This window comes from Eubalaena glacialis, chromosome 16, assembly GCF_028564815.1.
Source record: "Eubalaena glacialis isolate mEubGla1 chromosome 16, mEubGla1.1.hap2.+ XY, whole genome shotgun sequence".
Classification (NCBI taxonomy): domain Eukaryota; kingdom Metazoa; phylum Chordata; class Mammalia; order Artiodactyla; family Balaenidae; genus Eubalaena; species Eubalaena glacialis.
Genome location: NC_083731.1, coordinates 9,005,775 through 9,029,864, shown reverse-complemented (window position 1 = coordinate 9,029,864; position 24,090 = coordinate 9,005,775). Strand labels below are relative to the sequence as shown.

At 41.2% G+C, this 24,090-nt stretch overlaps 1 protein-coding gene across 2 annotated transcripts in view; it reads right to left on the bottom strand.

Moving 5' to 3' along the window:
* Window positions 1–24,090, bottom strand: part of FGF14 (fibroblast growth factor 14) — a 621,633-nt gene that overhangs the window by 520,336 nt on the left and 77,207 nt on the right. The window lies entirely within an intron of this gene.

Sequence of the window (24,090 nt, the reverse complement as noted above, 5' to 3'; positions counted from 1 at the left end):
TCCACTATTTTCCCAATTGCCCAAATAGCTATTTTGCCCCGAGTCTATTAGTGACATCTTCCCAATTTCATTTTTGTTTAATATTTATAGTTCAATGGCCTCTGTCCAAGTCCTGGTTCCCCAGAACCAGCTGCATGACCTCAGTCAAGTCATTCCTTCTCTTTGTGTCTTGGTTTCCTCGTCTACCGCATTGGGTTGCTGTGAGGATTACTGAATTAGGTTGGCACTGAGAACACGGTCTGGCACACAGTAAGCTCTCCATTAATGTTCTCATCTTAAAAGCTGAAGTTATTTAGATGTGAAAGCATATCATTCAAAATATTTTAAAATATTTATTTTTATTTGTTTTTCCCCCATTGGTCTATGGTTTTCTTCAACTTAAGTCATTGGTTTGATCATTGTAAGTGGCCATCCAGAGGATTTCAAAACCAGGAAGTACCTTAAAAGTCCTGTTGTCCAACTTCCAATTTCTATAGTGGATTCTTAATCATCATGATTATTGTCATCAGGCTTTTGTTAAACAACTAGCTGTAATTCTCATAATTCTGACGCCACTGAAGTACATTTGTAATCTAAGCTTCAAGCATGGAGATGTTCTCAACACTATGCATAAATTCACTCTCTTCTCTGTCCCTCAGGTCCACTTTTTTTTTTAACAGCACAGGTCTTCACCACACCCTGCACTGCGATACCTAATAGTGGTGTCCGTAGAAAGGATTCCTGGAGAATTTTCCATGCCATTTAGCAGACTCCCATTCTTTCTTTTCCTTTGATTTTCCAGCACAGTGTGGTTTGTAATGCATTTGCATAATTAGCATCCACTGGATCCTAAAACTACCTTCCTAAAGATAAGCAAAGCAGTTACAACTGTCCCCTCAATCTCCCCCAGGCAACTACAGGTCAAAGGTTAGGATCTTTAGATCTTAGAATTAGAAGTGACAGAGGGAACTGTAAATCCGATGTCTTAGGATTTCCCTTCCAAAGGTGTTTTCACAGTGCCATGCTGCTTCTTTCCAAAATGTGTCATTTCATACTATGGTATCAGTGGAGGCAGATACCCTGGCAATAGGCAAAGAACCAAGACAACAACATAGGACGGTAAGATAACGTCTGAATGGTCAGTAAGCTGTTCACATCATTCATCTGCTCAAGGTTAAGTCCACACTGAGGTTGTCTACGTGATGTAGATATTGGGGAAACAGATGCATACGTTGTGTATTCAGCCAAGATTAAGTTGAAAAATAAAGTCCTTTGGGGCTACAGGAGAGAAAACCTTGAAGAGAACTGACCTCAGCCTTATTTTCCTTTCACATTGATAACGTAAGATTAAGTTTAAACTGCCAGGACCAGCGTTTCTGTTCTTTTCTGAGAGTTAGAAAACCGTTATTATTTAAGAAAGGTAGATGAATTTCAATTCTAAAATGAAAAGTTTTCACATTCTCACCATATAACTCCGGGTAAAAGGAAGTTTGTGTAACATCCTCACAATTTCCAGGCCCACAAAAGGCAACAGATGGTCTCTGAGGTTTAGAGATCTCTTTGTGTTCTATATTAAAATGTTTCCAATAGATTAGCATAGTGTAGGCGTCTGATTCTTTATTAAAAGATTGTTTCTCAGGTTTTGTGCAACTTCTTCTGTAAAGCATGAGAAATGAGAGGTCGTGGCTTGCAGCTTGGGCCAATAGCACAAAACTTTTCTCTACACCGTATTGGAATCACTTTCCATCATAGGGATGGTTTACAATTGGGCAATGGACTTATCAATGCTTAATTGGCCTTGGTCATCCACTGATATGCTGCAAGGTGATTATCAAGTACGCAATACATTTCTGCTAAATGCACCCAAGAGTAGTGAGAAAACTTTTAAGTTGCAAGAAAACGTTAACCACAGATTCAAATAAAACTGAACCAAGGAATGGCACATTTAGTCGAGCTTGAAATCCTGAATCGTGCAACTGAAAAAGCACAACTGTACAACCAAAGTGTTCCATTTTCCTTCCAAACCACTGCCAAAAAAACATCTTTGGAGCCTGTGTTTCCCTCAGTTAGATACTAAAGCTCAAGAAACATGAAACAAGACAGCGAAACTGGAATTCAGTAGGAGTGCTAAGATGACATTAAGTGCATTTCTTTCAGCTACTCACAAAATCCTCATAAAGAGGCCAAACTATCTAACTCTATCATGAAGAGAACACGGTTGAAAGAATTCACCTACCTGCACATGTTCCCATTTCTCTGTAGCAAACCATCCGAGTATAAAAATCGCACAAATGCAGCAGAGGAGACACTTGTCTGCACTACCTCAGTCAGGTGATCAAGGTCAACATCAACAGTGATAAACTGTATTGATCGTATTGAGAGGTGTCCTTCGTATGATGTGACGAGAATGGTACTTTACCTCTGGGATCTCCCCCACAAAAACCCCTAAGCCCAGGCTAAACGTGAGGAAAATGTCAGACAAAACCAAACTGAGGAACATTCTACAAAACATTTGACCAGTGCCCCTTACAACTGTCAAGGCCATCGAAAGCAAGACAAGTTTGCAAAACTGTCACAATCTAGAGAAGCCTAAGGAGACATGACTACTAAATGTCATGAGGTATCCTGGATGAAATCCCTGAAAAGAAAAAGAACATTTCATTCGTTTTTCATTAGTAAAAACTAATGAAAGCTTAATAAAGTATGGACTTGGATTAATAACAATGCATCAGTATGAGTTCCTTAACTGTAACAAATGTACCACACTAATGTGAGATGCTAAGTAAGGGAAAACTGGATGTGGGGTATATGGGAACTCCATGTACTACTATCTTTGCAACTTTTCTGTAAATCTAAAACTTCTGAAATAAAAGTTTTCTTAAAAATAAAAAAGTCATTCCTTTTATTTTACTGATATCTATGGATCCAAATAATTGAATTAACCAACTATTTTTTATTTCTTCTGTTGTACAGAGGAATGTGATGGATGCCTACCAGATGCTGACCACATGGCTGGGATGCCCTCACAGACCATCCATGCAATGCGGTTCTGTTCCTACTAACACAGGCCCCCAATCTTGTTTATACCAGTTGTACTTGTTATTTTAATTATGTAATTTAATTATTTTTGAAGTCACAAGTATAACTGCAAAAGAGAGAGTCATTATTTCTATGAAAAAATAGACTGAATGGCTTGAAAAAAACCTGATAAAGGCAAATGGCTAAAAATACTCCTTTGAAGATGTATGTTCTTGTACCACAAAAGATTAGGAGAAAATGTCAAGAAAGTCAAGAAGAATTCTGCACTCAGATTGCTTACATCCTTCAAATTCTGCTCCACTTAAAGATACCACAATTAGAAATCATGGGTCGTGGGTGTGATTTCTGCAGGAATTCAAATCAGTTCAACCATAATCAAAGAAAACACCATGGGGCTATCTCAAAGGACTGTTGAATGAGCATTTATATATTTAGTATAAAGTAAAATGTTTAAGGTACACTTGTATCATTTTTAATAACTGCCCTGTTTTACTGCCTTTTTCATTAACTTATCTTTTCAATGAACCAATTACCACTGATCCCAATTGACTAACCAAGGCATTCTACTGAAGATGATTTTTACTTTCATCTTTCATGCAGTCATTTACAGTCCATTTTGAGCTGTTTTCCACTTAACTGGTAAGCTCAGGTTTTTATTTTGCACTGTTTTATAATGAACCCATTGTGCAATTCTGTCACTTTTTCCCCCCAGTGGATTCTAGATGCAAGGGTAACTGCCTAATTATTCTGTGCTGCTCATAAGAAGCAAATTCGTCCAAGTTCCTTCTTAGATGAACAGTGTAAAGCAACCCGTGAAAGCGGGAGGAAAAATCCCTAAGAACAAGGGAACTTGAAAATGTTTGTTTGTTTGTTTGTTTGTTTTAAATTCAGTGTCTGGGAAAACAATATCATTTCCTCAGAATGAAGTGAGTCTATTTTTAAAGAACTCTAAATAGGAGTGAAGATGAAAACGGAATAAATGTGAGGTGCTTCTCTCTTGGCTTCTAGGTAATAAATTCTGCACCAGATGAGCACACTGGATGTGAATCTGTTTCTTCCACTGTGCTGAAAGCAAGATCACTAAGACATACTTTACCCTTCCCAACAGAATCTCACTTTCTCGATGATGGTGACAAAGCTGTTTCTTTCTACATCGGTAGGAAACTCATTCTAATCAAAGTTGAATAGTACCAAGCTGTAAGAATTCTCTAAGCAAAATGAACAGCAAAATGCTCTAAAGATACCACAAATGGAATTAAATGGTTATTTACAAATTCAGCTATGCAACCCCCCAAAAATGTTCTTTAAAAATTAGTGTGGTTTTGTCTGGGATACACTTTGGAGAAATAATTTTTTAAATAGGGCATTTATAAAAATACACTTGAGAAACAAATCGAGAGAGCCAAAATGGATACTAACTATCCCTTAGGAATATAAAGCAGTACAGAGGATCCAAAATCTATGCTTCCTAGGATTAAGCAATATGCAAGTTTAAAGGTTAGGATTTGCAGCGTGCACATAGGTCTGGCTGGACTTTTTACGTTTCCATTATGAGCAGACTATTGCCAGAGATACCGGCTGGCAAGTAGGCAAGATACCGAGAGGGAAATCAAACAGGAAGAGAACTGCTGGGGCTACTGGGTTTCTACCCACGACCCAGCACCGCCCCCCTCTCCCAGCTCAGGGGAGGAGACCAACTGCAGGGTGGGAGGTGAAGACAGAAGGAAAGGCGGCGAGTGAGCAAAGGGGGTGTCCACGAGCAAAGTCTCAGGAAGGCAAAAGGTTCCTCCTATTTCCCCTCCTGCGCTTCCCACAAGAATTAACCTTGAGACGAAAAGCACCACATAAAAAGGAAAGAGGCAGACAAGATGGGCTGGGCAGTACAGCAGACATTCCCTAGGTCCGAGGAAGGTCAGATTTTGAGAGTACATCAACTTGGGTAACAAAATGTAAGTATCCCCCAGTAATATTTTAGGAACATCAGGGAGAAGCAAATACATAAACCAAATACAGAAATGCAATTAAACTTTAAAAGCTTGCTGATCTTGTCCCTAAACAAACTTCTGTTGGTATATGTATTTCATCTTTCAAGTGTTGGAAATGAAATTTGATTTAACTGACATTTTCATAGCTAGCTATTCTACCTTTAGAACATACTTCTATTTCCTGGTACATTCCCGTATAATTTCAAATCTGCTGTGTGATGAAAATACAAACCTCATATTCAAAAACTACAATGACATAAAGTACACTAGCACTGACTGTTTCATGGAGGCAGCGACAAGAAGCATCCTTCTCTTTACAGCCCGGCTCATAACTCACCACTCCCACCAATGTTCCTGTTGCTTCCTCACACCCTTCCTTCCCTCCATCTAGAAACTGCAGCAGCCGCATGTATGTGTCCTGCCTTCTCACCTAATTCCCACTGGACATTTCCATACAAATCTCTGTACGGACCTCTCAACTAATCTCGCATCATCTAAGTCAGCATCTTTCCCCAGACTCTGCAGTCCTCTCGGATTCCCGACATAAGTTAAGCCAGCATCTTCTCAGGATCAAGCTTCTGTGTGATTGTCTACAACCCTCTCTTCCTAACACCCCACATTTAGTCAGTTATCTGAATTTGCCCATTCTCTCTCTACAGGGATTCTAATTTATAGCCCCATTGGATTCTGAACCCCATGACAGCAAGAATCTTATCTTTCTGTTTATCTGTTTTAATTACTATGGCCCTAGCAGCTAGCATAGCACCACACACGAGAAAGTGTACAATACATAGCTGATGATGAAAGTCATGTATTGCGTGACCTCAAGGCCACACTCTTGGTTGTTAGTCTTTAATGTTAGGCAGTCACACACAAGAGGATATTTTTAGAGCTCCTTTGCCAATCACTGACCTCTGACCTAACTTTTTTTCATTCCATGTTCTATCCCTGACCCCACGAACCCCTTACCAAAACACACACAAACACACACACACACACACACGCCTAGCTTTAATAAAATTTCAAATTGATAACCGTTATAAAAATATTATTTTCAAAAGAAAAAGGTGATTGCCTTTTTTCACCTTCTAGGCTTTCCTCAAAGTAAAATGGAAAATTGGCAAGCGTTAGGTCAATTTGATTAAATGTACACAGGTCAAATCAAATAGTTCAGGCCAAATACTTTATTGAAATATTTCTTTTCATCCATCTACTTAATTGACAAAATTGACCATATCGTCAAAAGTTTAATTTACCTCAGCTGTGCTGATACATCTATAATCAAAAGTAGCGTTTTGGAGCAGAACAGTTCCTTATACATATTTATGTGGAGCTGACTTTTTAAAAGAGTTTTCAATAAAATTTCACATAATGCAACTGATGTATAATGACTAAGAAAAATATGAAAACGCAATCCAAATGACAGTTATGGATTTCCCACTTTGGAGGAAAAAACTGCTACAGAGTATGTTGGAAACATCAAAGAATGAGACACGGGCTTATAAGCAATTGGGGAACGTAGAGATAAATACAAATTATTAGAGGAGATAGATTATAATCACTGGCAAAGTGGAAAAACAGAAGGCTCTGATTTCGAAGCTTCCCTCACCCTCCTCCCGCCCTCTCATCTGGCCTTACCCACGTGGATCTCATGGGGCATCATCGTAATCACCCCTCCCTGCCTTACCCCCCTCACTGTGACCCACCAGCCAAAACGCGGTACACCCTGTGCCCATGCAGCTGAACATAACTAGAGAAAACCACCCAGCTTCCCCGGCATGCTCCCCTTAAAATCACGACTGCTAATCTCTAGCGGGTGGTCAGTGATGGAAGGCAAGCCTACAATACTCCCTGGAGATTATTTTAGACTTCCTTTTTCCTCAAAACTCCACTCTCCCCCACTTTCACACGTTCCCACCACTGTTTTCCAACCACCTGCATGTGCGCCCAGATAGGCTGCCTCCTTCCTGTGACTTCTGTTGACATGTCCAAGCTTTGATATAAAGCCTCCTCTACCTACAAGCCAGACCTTTCTCGTACTGCCTATTCAAGAGCATTGCCATGGCAAGAGGTTCTCTCCCTGAGTATTCTTTGCTTCCTCACCAGCTCATGGAGAATTCAGAAAGGTTTTAAAATATGATATCCAGCTTTTTTCATTGCTTTTTCCAGAAGGTCAAATGGAGTGCACCATGTTGCAGATACATTACTGGTTAACCCTCAGTCATCATCTCACTCAGTATGTCAGCAGCACTGACTATAACTGCTCTCCCTTCCACGTGCCTTCAGGCAGCATGCTTCCTTAGTCCTCCTTCCTATCAGATGTTCGCGTGTGCTACAAACACTGGCTCATCCTCACACCACTCCTCTTCCCCATCTACACTGACTCCTCACCTGTGGATTCAGTCAGTGCCTTACACTCCCAAAGTTAAGTCTCCAGTCCCCACCCTATCCCCTGAATTCTAGACTTAGAGATCCAACTCTCTATTCACCATCACCAGTTAAACGTCTCTAAAAAGCTTCTCAAACTTAGGATGTCTGAAACCAGACTCTTGATCGCAGCTCTGACATCCTCCCGCAAACTTCCCCATCCCAAGAAGCAACTCCATCTCTCCATTTGCTCAGCCCCCAAATCTTGGAGTTCTCCTTGACTCTTGTCAACTCTACTTTCAATCTATGTCCAGAATCGGACCTCTTTTCTACCACCTCCACCAAAACCTCCCTGGTTCAAGCAAGCACTCTTTTGTTCCTGGACCATTTCAATAGTGTTATTTTTAACTCTGGCCCCTGCAGTCTATTCCAACACAGTAGCTAGAGTGATCCTTGTAAAATGTAAGTCACATCATTATTCCTTTGTTTGAAATTCTCCAATGTCTTCCTATCCCTCTAGTAGTTAAAGGCAAACTCCCCACTATGACCTTCAGAACCTTAAATGAGTTGACCACCCACTGTCTCTCTGACATCGTCCCCTACCACTCCCTCACTCACTCTGTTCCACCTGAAGTGGACTCCTTGATGTTTATCAACATGCCAAGTATGCCACCACCTCAGGACCTTTGCACCTGCTGCTGCCTTTGCCTAGAATGTCTTCCCAGATACCTGCATAACTCTTTCCTTCTCTTCTTCCAGTTCTCTGGGCATATGTCATTGAGGATTTCCTTGATGATTCTATACAAAATATCAATAGCATCCTCTTCCCAAATAGGGTACTTGCTTTCATCCTTCTCTGTTTTATTTTCTATATAGAATTTATCACCAGCTTATACACTTCATATTTTTGGGCTCACTTTATGGCTATAAGCACCACCCCATGAGGATAGTGATCTTGGACATTTTATTCACTTCTGTTCCCCAAAACCCAAAGATATGCCTGGCATATAAAAAGAAATCAGTAAATAATTGTCAAATAAATGAATTAATTGAAATTTGAGAAAGGATATTTATATGAAAACTAAAAGCTAACATGTACTGAGTGTTCACTATCAGGAGTATTGAATGCTCTACATGTTTGCCTTACTAAACCTTCACAAAAATCTTTGAGGTAAATTCTTTTAATCCCCAATTTTACAGATGAGGAAATTAAGGCTTGTAGAGGTCAGATAACTCACCGACACTCCCAGGGCCATGGGTGGTGGGCTTGAGATGGACACTCCAGCCTGATTCTCTCCAGAGTCCATTGCTTTTCTAAGTTGACTCCACCCATCTCATAGCTGTGTCGCTGGGATGAACCTCAATAGTGACATTAGTGTGCATTAAGCACTTAATAAATGTCCGCAGCTAGTGTTATTAAAAATTAAACTCCACACAGTAGGTACAATACTAAATGATAACTTACCAGGTTCAAACAGCTACGTAAAAACAAACTTATGGTTACCAAAGAGGAAAGGGGTGGGGGAAGGATAAGTTAGGAGTTAGGGGTTAGCAGATACAAACTACTATTTATAAAACAGATAAACAACAAGGTCCTACTGGATAGCACAGGGAACTATATTCAGTATCCTGTCATAAACCATAATGGAAAAGAATAAAAAGTTATGGAGATTTCTAAACACTGCATTTTCCAACAGAGATTTGGTATAACTTCACTGTCTTGCTAAACGGAGACCACCACTGTAAGTTTGGAATTTTCATATCTTCAATTTAGCTACCAAAAGCTACTAGGTCTTTGTGGATGCTAAAGTTCAGGTTGTTAAAAATCTATTTGCCAGGGTGCTACCAAACCCAATTCACCATAAGCACATGCACAAACCAGAAAAACCCATTAGATTAAATATCCTCTCTGAAGATAAATAGCTAGGGGTGCTTCTTGCCCAGCTCTCTAGGACCCATTCCCCACAGTCCTGTCTTCCTACGTAACCCCACAAACTCTCTTGATCAAAGGAGGCAGCTGCCCTGAAATGTGCCTGTTTCAATATCTACTATTCTCTGGACTTGTCTTCCTGACCCAGATTTCTGCAGCTACTCTGATTCTGAATCCAGCCCTACTATCTCCAATACTGCTACCTTATGTTCTGGCTCCTGATGCTTACCTGACACAGGTTCTCTATTCAAGCCTAAGTAAATGTAAATCATATTTTCTAAGTATGCAAAATCAGCAGTTACGCAGTCAGACAGGCTTAAGGAATAAGAAAGAAGGATAGGTGTGTGATAGCCTGCCTTCACGAGGACGCCGGTGATTCCTGCCTCCTGGTATTCATGCTTTTTTATAGCCTCCTCGTGCACTGAATAGGACATACCTCTGTGGCTAAGGCTAGGTCCTAAAGACCTTGTGGGGTCTTCTTTGCACTCTTAGACCCTTAACTCTGGAGGAAGCCAGCAATCACACCACGAGGACTCTAAAGCAACCCCAGGAAGAAGTACATGTAGGAAGGAACTGAGGGCTCCAGCCAACAGCCAGCAGCGGCTTGCTATCCACGTGTGTGAGCCGACTAAGAAGAAGATTCTCCCCCCTCAATCAGCCTTCAGATGACTGTGTCCTCAGCCAACATCTTAAATGCAACCTCATGAAAGACCCTGAGCTAGAACTACCCAGCTAGGATACCCCTGAATTCCCATCCCCCAGAAACTGTGTGAAAGATAAAATGTTTCTTCTTTGAAGCCACTGAGTTTTAGGGTAATCTGTCATGCAGCAAAAGATAGCCAAGAAAATATGCATTCAAAATCCATTTATAAGGAAGTAAATCTAAAAAGTCATGAGCCCTGTAACAAGAAGAATTGTATATAAATACAACTCAGCATCCAAAATACATGTGGAATATAAGACAGATAAAATAAGGAGTGTCTTTTTACAAAGTTGAAAGTTTTGATTATGGGTTTTTAAAAAAAAAAAAAGGTTATGAGCTGGCTTTTTCTGACCTTCAGTAAAGCCCTAAATGTCAGCACTTCAATAAATGTGTGTAATAGCACAAATAGCTTAAACTATAGAAAATGGAGCGCCAAAGACTTTGAACTTTAAACTCTGAACTCTGAGAAATGCTAAGAAACATAATTTTCTGCTGTTAATGAAATAACCCTGACTTAAAATATAATAACCAATTGCATGCACATTTTCTAGCACAGAAACAGAAGACTGAAGTGCAATACAGAGATTAAAGACAATGCCAGGCCATGACTATGAAGAAAATAACAAGATCAAGACAGAAACATTCGCCTTAAGGGTGAATCTGGCATTAATATGAGAATAGCATTGTCAATGGATCTGTATACTTGCTGTACTTTCTTATATAAACATAAGTTTGCTTTGGGTAACAAACTAGAAATCTGAATATAAATTATTCCGCACGTGACATCAGTCATTCTCAACTAATCCTCTGTTGCCTTGGACTGATGTTAAAGTGACCTGAAACAGGCGAACGCAAATTGCCAACTGCAGACAATATAAGAAATTCAAGTAAACAGATGAAATGAGGTGCACCCAACTTATAGAGTCATGTAATATTGCCAATATTTACTCTGATCTTGGTATATTATGCATTAACATAGGGAAGAGGTGCTAGAAATCTAAAACTGAAGGCTGAAGACCTGAAATAATATTTGGCTTCTGTTTTGAAGCTCTAGAAAAGTATTTAATAGATAAAAGTTAACAATTTCAGTGACCTCTCTTGCCCTCAAATAAAGCACTTTGCATCCATCTCTTCATGAGGAATGCACAACTCGCTTTGTCAGAGATGTATCACTTTGATGCTTCCCTAGAAATTAGGCTGCAAACCCCTAGGGTACCAGAACTGTGTCTATTTATGGCTCTGCCTCTGGTCCCAAGTTTTGCACCCTGTGTTTGGCCAATAGATAACCGTTGAGTGACAGACAAATACTCATTTTCTAATCAGCGCACTGGGATACAACCAACACGCTTTACATGCTTATCTTCTATCAGGCACTGTAATAGACGCTAAGGATACAAAGCATTTTAAGGAACAATCCTAGCTGTGAAGGACCTCACAGTGCAGCAGGGGACCCAGACCTGTACACAGACACTGTTGGGGCAGGGAAAATATGTCACAACTGAGGGAAGACATATGATGGAAGGAAAGACACAGAAAAGAATCCTAAATTCTGGAGAGAAGTACATTCGTACAGTGAACAGAGCACTGCAGAAAAGGAGTGATGAAAACAATGACCTTTGAGCTTGATCTTTAAGTGGAAGGTCTCCTGATGAACAGCTGACTTTTGACAAAGCAAGAATTGACAGTATGCCACAAACAAATCGGAAGCTTCTATGAAATAAGACTGTGCTGGAAATATCGCTGAAAGAGTAATCAAATAAGTGTGTTCTAAGGGCCCATAAGACCAAAAGAATGAAGAGAGAAATTAGTGTGTCTTCTGGTGAGGTATTCTGGCTTTTTCACCTTCTGAACAATGAAATTTGGAGCTTGAACTATCCACAATTAACCAGGTTCATAGGCCAGAGTCATTTTTTGGTATTCTAACTGTGGTATGCAGAACTATACCTCCCTGCAAAGATGTCTACATCCCAATCCCCAGAGCCTGTGCATATGGCATCATACATTGCAAAGAGGACTTTACAGATGTGATTAAGGTTAAGGACCCTGAGGTGGCGAGAGAACCTGAATGATGCAGGTGGGCCCCATCTGATCACATGTGTCCTTAAAGGTGAGGAACATTTCCTGGCTGTGGTCAGAGAAACGGCAGCATTGGATGGACTTGGTACCCTGTTGCTGGTTCTGAGATGTATGTGGCTACATGCAAAGGCTGGAGAGAGGCCTCTCAATGCTAAGGGAGGCCCTTGAATCCCAAGGAGCAAAGTCCACCAAAAAAACAAAAAACAAACAAAAAAAAAACCCACACAAGCTTCCCTGTCTGCTGAGCCATTTGACAACACCACCTACAAAAATCGCCAGCATCATGATGAACAGCAAGCAAGGAAATGGAGACCTGGACCCTCCAACCACATGGCACTGAGTTCTGTCAACATCTGGATGAGCCTCCAGAAAGGAACCCAGCCTGCTGACACCTTGATTTTAGCCAGGTGAGACCCATACAGGACTTGTAACCTACTGAATTGTAAAACATTAAACTTACGTTGTTTTATATGACTAAGTTTGTGGTAAAAATAAGTTACAACAGTAATAGAAAACTAATACACCAACAAATTCTGTTTTTCACTTAAAGGTGGAGTTACAAACGCAGGCTTATAACTTGGTCTTATAAAAATAAACACTGTTCAAGATCCAGAAATGTTGTTAAAGTGAAACCACTTACTTTTATGGACCAGTTCTTCTAAAAGGGAGGAAAGAGTAAATAAGAAGAAGAGCTACTTTAATGAGTAAGCATCATGGCCTAGTTACCGCACTAACCACTTTACACAGCGACAGTAATTGCTGACTTTTTTGAGCGTATGTGTATGTATGTTAGCAGGTGGTAGGCACTATCCTAAGCTCTTTACACACATTGATTCATTTAATCTTCACAACAACCTTCTGACTCAACTTCTAGTATCATCCCCCTTCTACAGATGAAGGAATTGAGACACAAAGAATGTAAGTAATGTGCTAAGGTCACACAGGTGATAACCACGTAATCCCCACAGCAGCACTCTAATAGAAGCAAGCACATCTTAGGAGCCTGCCGTGTCTCAGGTTCAAGGGCAAGTTCTTCCATGCATCTGTGCACGATGGCCCCATAGCACCCTGTTTTGCAGATGAGGAACCTCACAAAGGCTTGGTAACTCGCTTAGTGTCTCACAACAAACGAACAGCTCAGGATGGAACTGACCCCGGAACAGACCCTCTTACCCATCCAGCTGTTCTACAGAAGCCAGTCAGGCTAGGCCAGCGGCAGAAAGGTACAGCTACTTGAGGATGTCTTTTCCTGGATCATCTTCAGAGAAGTGTTTTAGTTAAAAGCTTTCCAAACACTCGAATCATGGCGGCTCTCTCCCAGAGGACACTGGAGATCCTCTCCGTTGGCAAAGGGTGGGCCTCACGGATGCCAAGTGGACAACTTGGAATATTTGTATTTAACAACGACAACAGAAAGCTTTAGTCAACTTCCCACTTTTCATTCCATCTGATTACAAAATTGATTCAATATTTATTGAGCACCTACTATGTGCAAATCACTATGATGAGCATTAAGGAACATCTAATTAGATATAACTTAACTGAGTGTACTGATTTCAAACTTAACAACTTTCAAAAGAAGTTAAAAGAGCTCCAGTGATCTGTTGGGTAACAGCCATGGCACTAAAGAAACTTAGAGGACATATTGGGGGAAATTCAACCTTCTCATAATCTTCTAGAAAAATTCAATGCAATGATGTCAGAAAAAATAAATTGGGCTAAAGGTCAGTAGACCCAGGTTATACCTGAGTGACCTAGAACAAGGCATTTCATTTGTCCACGTCCATGTCCTTGTTTGTGAAATAAAAAGATTGGTCTGTTAAATATCAAATATCTTCCTGGTTCTGATTTCTATCCTTGCACAATTAGAATGTCTAGATTCGGAAAACGTGCAGGACAGCGGGACTGGAGTGGGGCCTTGTACCTGGAGTGGTACCGGGGGCAGAAGATGGTAAACATCCAAACCCCAGAGCCATTCATATATGAATTAGGAGGGTTTCATTCATATATATATATAGAGAGAGAGAGAGAGAGAGATTGAGAGAGAGACAGAGACCCTGGAAAAAGAGCACTCCAAAGTATCAGCAAAAATGTAGTGAATTTTCCAAGACCTGGATAAAAATGGGACACCAGAAATAGTAACCTTGCTAAGTAAGTAATCGCAGATGTACTTGACACTTGGTTAATGGGATTTAAAGAAAAGTAAACATGCACCCACACAAATGCATACATGCACATAATACACACACACCCCTTGCACAGAAGTGAGTGAGCACTTCCCACTCGCTCAGTGGAGCACAGAGCCGATGCAAGCAGCAGCGTGGAGCTCTTACACGAGCCTGCTGCACGGCACCGAGCCCACGGAATACACAGGAGCTCTCACACAAGCCTGCTGCACTGCGCCGAGCCCACGGGATACACAGTGCGCCTGCACACACCACCGCGGTTCCCCACAAGCGCAGGGGAGGCCCTGGAACTCTTCCAGACCCTGATGCTGTTATCAGCCAGGTAAAGGCATTCGTTTAAACCAGTGGAAATGACTATCAGCCTGAACTCGGCAGCCCTGGGAAAGGCAGCTTCACAGCCCACTCGGCAGTACTGGAGAGGAAAGGCGATTCTGCCTGGATCCTGCCAGGAACAAATCAAAGGATGAAGAAAGTTGCATTTTAGTGCCTATGAGTGCTTTTTCTTGCACAAAAGGATCATGCAGTTTGGGCACAAAACCTAGAAAAGTAAATTCAAGAGTAAACAGAAAAAATAGGGAGAGCACTGAAGTGTTTAGTAAACAGAAGGCCAAAACGAGTCCTGTCTATCGCAAAACTGCAAGAGATGCTCCAAATGCACGTTCATCCATGAAAGGGATGAGCTAACGAAAATTCTACAGAATTAAATAGTAACAATCTTCTCGTTCCCCACCCTGCTCCATATAAGATGTCAAGGTCCTCTCCGAATCTTCATCATGCATTTTGTTTAGTCTTTGAATCTCAGTTACCCTTGAACCGGTTAAATTTCAATTTAGTATTTAGTGGAAACCACTGGTAAGGTCTCCATGACCTTAATTTTTCACACACATGTGGATCCCTCTCACAAGACAGACAAGGTGCTCACTGCCCACACCTCTGTGTGACCCTAGTCATCACTGCCAATTAGAAAATGAGTCAATTTAGGACTCACTTTCTTACCCTATAAAATGAGAACTTTGCTTCCTTCTAGCTCCATGATTCTGGCATCAGCTTTTACTGGGAAAACCTTGGAGGGGCTTCAACTCTAGCAAGTCCAGATGATGAAAAGAAGCGGAAATAGGAGAATAGTTTTATTCTTGCTCAGTTGAATCTTATTAAGGTAAAACACACACACACACACATACACACACTCACACACCCTTCCCCTTCCCCCTTTTATCACTTGAGATTCTTTTGGGTTTTTTTCTATTCTTTATTTAGATTATTAACTACTTAAAGTGAGGAATCCTGACAGACAGAATCCTAGAATTTGAAAAATAGAAGTGACCTTGAGAAGCACAAGGAAAGAATGGGGCTGATAAATATTAAAAGAGAAGGGAATTTACTTTGTTAAACAGAATGGAGTCTTTTCTCTTTGAGGAGAAGCTGTGCTTCCATATGTATCTCTATTGCTCTGTCCTCAGAATTCGTGCCCATAGGGGACAGAAAAGTGTCTTCCGAGGCCAGGAGATAGAGGAAAGTAAGGAATAAAACCTCCTTTTTTCTCTGGTTTTTTTTTTTTTTTTTTTTTTCCAGCTGCCATACAATGCCCTCTTCCTCTATCTGTGAAGTAACAAGCCCTAAGCTCCGGGTGAAGGAAGCTTGGCTTCACCGGGCCTGAGGTTCAGGAGTTAACCAATCATTTGGGGCCAGATGCCAGACCAGATTGTTCCCCCTTGGGGGCAGGAAATGATTGCCAGGGTCTCATCTTCAGGAGCTGAGAATTGCATCCAGGGCATGACCTAATTCAAGCCTGTGTCCCTCTACTGTGCCAGCATTACCTCTGTTGATATTACCAGCTGTGTCCCATATGGCCCACGTCCGTTCATTTACACAAACACACACACACACACACACAAAATTCGGAAAGGTTTGGTCAGCCATTTAAATAGGCTTGCTGCTCTGACTGCCTCTTCATTCAGTGTTCTTCCATTCATTTTGTCCAGGGTGGTCCAAGGGAAGAGGTTATTTCTTAAGGGTGTGAAGAGAGATGCATTTGAAAGTGCATTCCTCAGGGAAAACAGAGCTGTTCTTTTCTAAGAAGGTCATGAACAGATCACAATGCATTAGGAGTTTCTCTTGCCCTGGTTTCTGGGCCCTGGAGGGTTGAGCTTTATGATCTACTAGGTACAATTATCTGATTGGTGCCGAAGAAAACATCTTTTCTGTGTGCGGCTTTTAAAGCCAAGCTTTTAAAGTCAATGATTCTCCCCAGAAAAGAAGGGTGTCTTTAATTTGAGCTCCAATGCCCTGCTGGCAAGCATCCACACTTTCCCATAGCTGAATCGGGCCGATTTAAAAGTCACCTCATGAATTTGGGACAGGTTGGAGGTATGGAAAAACACTACCATCACAATTCAAAGTACTGTCATACTACCAATAACTAAAAATAAAGCTGTAGATGGCGGGGGTGGGTTGGGGGGTGGTGAGGTAAACAGAAGAGAATAAGCATCAGGCAAGGCAAAGTGTTACAAGAAAGGTGCATAACACAGGACGTTTAAAAAACAAAGGACTGAGCTATTCTAAAGCACAACTACAAGCACTGTTCTCAAATATCTGCGATCACATTTAAGAACAGAACAAGTTAGCCCTTCTCTTCCTCCTTCTTAGAAATACAGAAGACGCATCACAGCATCTACCGAATAAAACATAAGAACATAAGTAGAAAACTTACTGAGGCACTAAAAAGTTTCTTTCACGTCCAAACCAAACAGAAATGAGTATTTGAATACTATTAGGGACTCATATTTTCTTTTTTTTTTTTTTAATTTATTTATTTATTATTTATTTTTGGTTGCATTGGGTCTTTGTTGCTGCACGCGGGCTTTCTCTAGTTGCAGTGAGCGGGGGCTACTCTTCGTTGCGGTGCGTGGGCTTCTCATTGCGGTGGCCTCTCCTGTTGTGGAGCACGGGCTCTAAGTGCGCGGGCTTCAGTAGTTGTGGTACACGGGATCAGTAGTTGTGGCTTGTGGGCTCTAGAGTTCAGGCTCAGTAGTTGTGGCGCACGGGCTTAGTTGCTCCGTGGCATGTGGGATCTTCCCGGACCAGGGCTCGAACCCATGTCCCCTGCATTGGCAGGCGGGTTCTTAACCACTGCACCACCAGGGAAGCCCAGGGACTCATATTTTCTAACACTTGTTTAAGATAGCTCCTGCCCGGGAGCTTTCACCAAAAAAAGGGGGTGAGGGAGATTCTTCACTCCTATTTTCCAAAGTATTAACTACATTTTACTATTTCATATTTATGGGTTAGTAAAACTTGAATTTAGAAACCAAGGGACCTGAGTTTCAGTTTAGCTATGCTGCTAAGGACTGTCTGGCTTTTCATAAGTGACAAACTCTGTGTTTCAGGTCCCCATCTGCTAAATAAAGGACTCCGTTCTCTTTGAGGCTGCCTACGATTTACAGAACTACTATCGTCCCCTTTAGTACTCATGTTTCCATTGTGTGACATGATGAACAACGTACAAGGCCTAGAAGAAAGGTAAATCTGACTTGTTCATTTTGATGAAAGTAAAGAAAAAAGATCTTAAGTGGGAGAGAGCTGATAATAGCACCCACGTCTGGACAATACTAATATTTTGTTTCCAAAGAGGTTTCATGGACATAGTCTCATTCGAGTGTTACAACAAACTTTGGAGGCTAATATTCACCACTGTTTTACCAATGGGGAAATTCAATGATTATCCAAGGTCAACGAAAAAATCTTTCTTAAAAAATAAACAGGGACTGAAACTTGGGCCAAAGCTTTGAAATGTCTGTAGATCCCATCACAAATCAAATCCACCAGAAATCATATTTCCCACAGACAATTAAACTGCCAGCATTATGTCATTTTGCTATTAATCCCAGTACTGTTTCGGTATACCAGCCCCTCCTGGATACCTTAAACTGATAAAGACACTCAGCGCCAGCCCTAGGAACACTATAACAGTGGTTATTTATACTTGAAGGAGGTTTATTTTCCTTTTCAGGGCACAGGTTTGAAAGCTTCCTACAGCAGGAAGCTACTGCAGATTATTTTGGTCCCAACAATGTCCTCAGAAACAGAGAGAGAATAAAGAAACCAGCCCTCCGTCCAGAGCTCCCCTGGGATGAGTGAAAAGAGGGTAGATGGGGAGAGGAGACGAAACCTGAGAAAGACAAGGGAGTCCCTCTCCCCCTCCATGGAACACATGCAAATATGACGTAGGCACGTGTGCTCTGTATGACGGCACGCAGACCAGCCTGCCCCTTCCTGGGCCACAGCCACTGGAGCAAATTTAAATTTAGTTCAAGGACACTGGAGCCCCCTCAGAACACTGACAGCCTTACAGCTCTGTAGGGGCAAAGGAAGTTCCAAGCAAGGCTCCATAGCAAGGTTCCCACTGATCTAGCCAACAGGAAGTTTAACAAGTATTAAACCTCAAACTGTGAACAGAGCACTGTGCCTTGAAGGTACAACTCAGTGTAAAACACAGTCTTGAACCTGAAAGAACTCACAGGCAGTGAAGGCTGTTGTAAAAATAGTCAAATCACAAGTATGTGCTTGGTCTCTTTATAAGTTACAGCAGAATCGGAGAACTCAGAAATTGAGACCTAGAAGGTAACATTTGAGCTTAATCTTGAAAGATGGATAGGAGTTTATCATCAGAGCTGAGGGAAGGCCATTCCACTCATGGAGAAAGGCATTTAGGGAGAAGCCTAGATTTTACAGGAAATGGTGAGAAGTTTAGTGTGGGAATTGTAGTGAGTGGTCCAAACAGGAGATTCTTTGGGAGTTCTCTCAGAAATGCAAGGTGGAGGAGGAGCCAAAACACCTTGATTTCTTGTCTTTATTTTTAGATGAATAACATAATGACATTTAAAAGGCCTATTTCCATCTTCAACCCAAAGAGAAATATAGTTTTTCTTTTAACTAAAGGAGATATTCACCAAAACCTTTCAGATTAAATAAATTATATGGGAAATCATCCCTAGTCATCAATCCCTTTGATTTCAACAGTCCAAATGGAAGAATAACAACATAGCCCAAACACTTCCCAAATCCCTCCACAAAATAACACATAGTTGTTCAAGAAAGAGAAATAAAGTAAGCTTTAATGGTCAATAATTAAACAACAAGGACTTACTGAATAGCAATTGTCTACTTTGAAATCACCAAACCTGGTTTCCATCATCACTCAGAGGAAATGCAGCAATCAGGTAACAGCTCTGCCAGATTGAGGCAGAAAGGCACAGCCAACACAAAACTACCAAGATGTTTACTGCATTTAAGAAAACGCTCCTTGTGCCATGCAAGTCATGGTCATGAAGCATTACATATTGAAGAGAAATGGTTCCTAATCTGAGAGGTCAACTGGAAATAAAGAGGGTGAAATTTCTTTCTGCTACTCGTACAATAGAAAATCTATCTTGAGCCAAAATGAATTAACAGCGTCGTGGTTTCCCTGACATGGTGATTCTACAAAATGAAGTTATCAATCACGTTACCGACATCTCCATTGGTGTACCATCGCGTTTTAGTCAAATGGAACGGTTCTTCTTTCCACTTATTTCCCAAAACATCTATGATAGGCAAAACCAGGCAGCATTATCCCTTACTGAGCACTTATTAGTTCCTGGCGAGTAAGTCCTCAATGTGTCACATCCAATTCCTGAAGTGAAGGAGCCGTGTCCATACGTCTTCATAGTGCAGGTCATTTCAACCAGCCAACCATATCTTGACTGTTTTCCATACACAGTACCCTTTCCAGATACTGTACTAGGTACAAGGATCCAACAACTAATGAGAAACCGTCCCTCCCTGTGCAAGTTGGCAGCCTCATTTCATCATCGCAGTAACTCACAAAGCAGTTATTCATAGCAAGCACTCAAGAAATACTGGATGAAGAAACAGGTGGATGGACATGCAAGTGAATAAATGCCAACCACTGTTTCAAAAATGTTTAGGACAACAGAGTTGCTGTTTTTATTCTGAAAGTTCGTTTCTGCTCTCAGAAAAAAAATCACCTCTCATGTATTGACTGTTAGGGATTTCCCATTACAAGCGCTTGGCCACACCTGCCAGGAGGGTTTGGTGTTTGAGGACAAGGGAGCAAGTATAATGTTTTATTTATCTCATTTATATCAGCTTTAGCTCCAAAATTACTCACATATATAATGTATATATTAATATAATATATAATATCCAAATAATATACATATATGCATATACATACAAACATATACATACATACACACACATGTGCCTTCCCTAATAGCTAGGTCAAAGAAATCAGTGGTGAAGAGAAAGTATGATAAAACCTGCTGTTCTCCCCTTTTACGAAATTTCATTATCTTTTCAAAAAGAAACACACATTGCTCTAAAAGTTAGTCACCTCCATGGACATAGGAGCCCACTTCCAAGGTGCCTCTCAGCCTGCATCCTGACTGAGCAGAGGAGACCGAGAACTACCCTCTGAAGTCTAGTTCAAGGAGCTCCGTGAGCCCTCTCCTGTAAGCAGTACCTGTAACGCTTCACTGCATCCTCTGCAGGTCTGTTCTCCTTGACTTAGCTCCCTGAGGGCTGGCACTGTGACCCTTTCTTCCTTAAATGCCAGGTACTCAGCAGAGCCCAGGTCAGACCCCACAGCTTCAGGAAAGGGGACTCAAAAGCACATATTAGTTTATTAAAGTAAATTTTAAATGCATTTTCTTTTGAGATATTTTGTAATCCCACTAAAATCGTTGAGGTTCCCCTATCATATCACAAAACCAGACTTGGAAATTTCTGTCCCAAATATCATGCCTCTAAGATATATTAGCTTGTGTCCTGTGTACCTTAGGGAGAACCCCAGGCCTGAAATAAACTAGGTAAGACCTCAAACACAGCCAGGCAGTGAGCCTAACACAGATTTATTAAAGCCTTAATTCCCTCTTCTTACCTTTCTAGCCAATTACTCCCTTTTACAATATCCCAGGATATTTTAAAAAACTGTTGTGTATTACATTACACTCTTTCATGAATATACCAGCACTATGAAAGAGCAGAAACTAGGACATAACTACTTTGATGCATAGTAAGTGCTATGCAATCCCATAGCTACATTGTTCAGGGAAGAATAAAGCATTTGGCCAGTGCAGTCTAATTAAGGGGAAGTATGCCCTGCCAGGACACGAGGGTCTAAACCAGAAGACCTGTGGAGTCTCATATTAAACCCAGGGGGGTGCAACACACCAGAAACTGAGCTTCGTGCCTGGAGCAAATTTTAACGTTCTTAAATCCTAAATTCCTGACTTTTTAGCCACAGTAGTCAACCGAGTTGTGATGACACCCTATTATGTTACAATCAGTTGTGGCTCTGTCAAAAGCAATGCTACCAATAATAGTTAAAATATTAATATTTGAAAACAATGAATTTTTAATAAATTAAGGCATATTCAAATTAACTCTCCAACATCATTTCTGCCACCTGCGTACCCAGTAGGTTTTCTTGAGTGTGAGAGAGGAGAATAGACATGCACAAGCACGTCAAGGACTGAACATTCAAAGAGAAGCCCGTGCGCCGGGCAAGCTCACCATCAAATTCAGCACATAAAACATGGAGGAAGGCTAAGGAAAATTTAAGCAAAATATATTTACAGATTGCATGAAGTAGCTCTCTTGGACTACCTGTGTGTGTGTTTGTGTATAAAATGTTACAAAAGCTGACACCCTGCTTTTCGGCCATAATATTATATATATATATATATATATATATATATATATATATATATATATATATATATATATAGTTGTTCCAATATCTCAAACAGACCTCTTTGAGAATCAGAATTTTTAAAATTTTAACTGCTTTTTTATAAGGCTGACGTCAGTATGCCTGCCTCTGGTGAGGATGCATTTTTCCTAAATATGAATGAAATTCTTTATTTCTCTATAGCTTGGAGATATGCTGGTTTCGAAACCTCCTTTGTTTCTTTTACACGCTTCCCCAAATGTAGGACCACATTCTCGATGTGCTCGGGAGGCTGGAAGTTTGAGAGGCACACGTGACTTCCCTCTGGGGCAGGACCTGCCCCTCTATCGCTGCTGGGGAGAGAGCATCCTACCCCATCTCACCTGCACTGAGTGCCACCACTTGCCTGACTGGCCCTCTTCCCAGGCCCTGATTTCTAGGTCCATTCTCACACTCTCACATTCCACCTGGAGGCAGCTAGGCTCCAAATTCCAGTTTGACCAAGTGGAAACCCTTCCTTAGTTCCTGACGGGTCCTTCCAATAAATCGTCCTATTTGCAGTATCTTTGCTCAACTCAGATAAACCCTCCCCTGCCCCAATCTAGCCTCCTGCAAAAATTGCAAGATCATAAACCCCTGCAAGGTGAAAGTCTGATGCTATGATGGGCACTGGCCTTCACTCTGGATCCTTGGAAATCAAAACTGACTCCAATCATACTTTATTTTTTATTTTTGGTTGCTTAGACTAGCATTTATCCATTATTTTACCCCCATGCCACATATGAATATTGATAATAGCACCTGGCATTCTCAGTAACTGGAGGAGGTCCCTTCCAGTCACCTTGAGGGCTGAGAGGATAAACGGGTCAGCACTCCTATAGGACATTCAAGGCACAGAGGTGGGGAAGATTTAAACCACCGGAGGAAGCCAGAATTCAGTTTGGACTCTATCCACAGAAGGAGGACACTATCCCTGGACACTGTGTGAGCTGAATGTAACTCTTGCGCCTTAGAATGCCCTGCCCAACCCAAACTGGGCACGTAGTTGTATTAGTCTACTGGGGCTGCCATTACAAAGTACCATAAACTGGGGGGCTCAACCAACAGAAATGTATTGTCTCACAGTTCTGGAGGCCGGAAGTCCAAGATCAAGGTGTCAGCAGGGTTGGTTTCTTCTGTGGGTTATGAGGGAAAATTTGTTCCATGCCTCTCCCCTCACTTCTGGTCGTTTGCTGGCAATCTTTTGCATTCCTTGGCTTGTTGAAGCATCACCCCAATCTCTGCCTTCATCTTCACATGGCGTTCTGCCTGTGTGAATTTCTGTGTCCAAATGTCCCCTTTGTATAAGGACACCAGTCATGTTGGATTAAGGGTCCACCCTACTGCAGTATGACCTCATCTTAGCTAATTACATCTGCAGCGACCCTGTTTCCACATAATTTCATATTCACATTAAACTGGGGGGTTAAATGTCAACATATGAACTTTGGGGGGATACAATTCTACCCATAACACCAGGGATGGTATTGACCACTATCTGTGGGTTACCTGAGACAGCGCCTGGCCCACAGTAGGTCGGTATTCAATACATGTGCTAAATAAATGAACACGTGAATGTACAGTCCGTGCTGAGTGCAAGGATTCAGTCAGCAAGGATTATTCATCTGGTCTGGGGTGATGAAGACGTACGTATCTGGTTTGGGCTGATGTGGTTTTCATGATCATATTGAACACCGTACACTATTGAAGAGAAAAGCTGCTGCTGTGAAAAAGTTTCTGAGACTGTTTCCTGAAAAAGTGAGGCACTCTTAGCTGTCTGATCACAGCAGAAGGCTCTGAATTTGAAGTTAGAGTGCTATAAATAGCAGTTAATCTTATCCTTCCAAATGTCGTATGTACATATAAAAAAGATTTTAGTGTCAGATAAGAGTCTCTGAGTAATTCGATTTATAGGAAAAGGAGACCAGGGAGAACTAACTATATTATAACTAATTACATATGCAAATGGTGGACTAAATTTAGATGCACAATTACATGTCTAATCACAGCCGGCAAAGGTAGGAGATCGCGTGCGTGGACTGAGGAGCATGCCT